A 1,519-nucleotide genomic window follows, 5' to 3' on the forward strand; every position below is an offset into this window, starting at 1 on the left:
TTGTGTTCAGAGGATCTATTGCGAAAGTTGAGTTCCTGTGTTGAGAATGTTGATAAGTATAGCATGTTGGGTTCAGTGTGATCAGAGTATGAAGACCAAGTGTTTTTGGTCTAATTTACAACAACTAGCGTTTTTTATTCCGGCGTACGCATAGATAGTACTTAAAACAAGTAATATTTTTTTCTTTGACCGATTTTTATATAGGCGCTGTCGGTCTATCTTCCTTTCGACCGTAATTAGTGCACTGCTGTGTTGTGCTTAGGACATTAACAATAGCGCTGAAATGACCGTCGTATATCATAATGAATGCTTCGATTGCTGCATTTTTTTTCTCTTTCCCATTCTTTTTTATTTGTTTCACTCGAAGCCGACGAGAAAAGCATCCCTCGATTTTCTTTTCTCTGCGTGTAGTAACCTCATGAAAATGCAACAAGCAGTGGCGTATGTTCCCCGTATCCTGCTTTCTCCCCCTTTTCACCTCCCACTTCCTCCTTCACTTCCCCCTCTCACCCTCACAGATCCCTCCCCTCTTCTCTTCTCTTTTCTTCCCCATTTTCCCTCTCCCTCTCCCTCCTTCGCTTCCCCCTCTCACCACTCACATCCCTCTCCTTTCTCACCCCTCTCCCTCTGCCTCCCTCTTGATCTTTCTTCTCTCACCCTTTAAATACCTCTCTCCTCTCACCCCCTCTTCCCTCTTCCTCTCCCATTCCCTCTTCACTCCATCCTCCTTTCCCCTTCCTCTCCTCCTCTCCCCTTCATATCTCTCTCCTCTCCCCTGCTCCCCTCTCCCACTCCTCCCTGTTCCTCTCTCCCCTGTTATCCCTCATATCGCTCTCCTTTTTCACCACTCTTCAATCTTCCTCCCTCTTCCCCCCTTCTCCTCTCCCCCCTCCCTTCTCTCATCCCTTATCCCCATTTCTCTCTTCCCCCTCCATTCCCCCTATCCCTTCCCCTTCTCCCCTTTCGTTCCTCTCCTCTTTTGTCTCATCTCCCCATTTCTCCATTCATGTTTTCTTTTCCCCATTTCCCCTCTCCCTTCTCCCTTTTCTCCCTTCTCTTTCTCCACTCCTCCCCTCTCTCGCGTTTTCTCCTTCCCTCAACATCTTCCGCTCTTCTCTTTTTCCCCTCCTCTCTTGCCTTCTCTGCCTTTATCTCCCTCCCATCCTCTTCTCCTATCTTCCACCTCCTCACAATTCCTTCACTAACCTCTCCTACCTCCCACCTCCCACCTCCCCTCTCTCCCACCTCCCCTCTTCCCTCTCCCCTCTCCCCTATCCCCTGTTCCCTCTCCTCTCTCCCACCTCCTTCCTCCTCTCTCCTCTTCCTCCTCCTCTCGCTCACCTTGACGGCAGGGGCTAATTTGTGGGACAATTTTCGAACGTGTTTCCCAGAATATTTCGTATTGGTCTCTTCTAAGTAATTAGGTGTGGCGTTGTTCAGGTGTTCTTGTGTTTACGAAACGTAAGCGAAACGGAGCGAGGTATTGAGATTGATATTTTCTCTCTCTCTAGTTTTTGTT

General features: G+C 48.5%; 1 protein-coding gene across 1 annotated transcript in view; it reads left to right on the plus strand.

Moving 5' to 3' along the window:
* Nucleotides 1-1,519, plus strand: part of LOC119589038 (phenoloxidase-activating factor 2-like) — an 8,289-nt gene that overhangs the window by 3,952 nt on the left and 2,818 nt on the right. The gene's annotated exons all lie outside the window — the stretch shown is intronic.

This window comes from Penaeus monodon, chromosome 25, assembly GCF_015228065.2.
Source record: "Penaeus monodon isolate SGIC_2016 chromosome 25, NSTDA_Pmon_1, whole genome shotgun sequence".
Taxonomy (NCBI): domain Eukaryota; kingdom Metazoa; phylum Arthropoda; class Malacostraca; order Decapoda; family Penaeidae; genus Penaeus; species Penaeus monodon.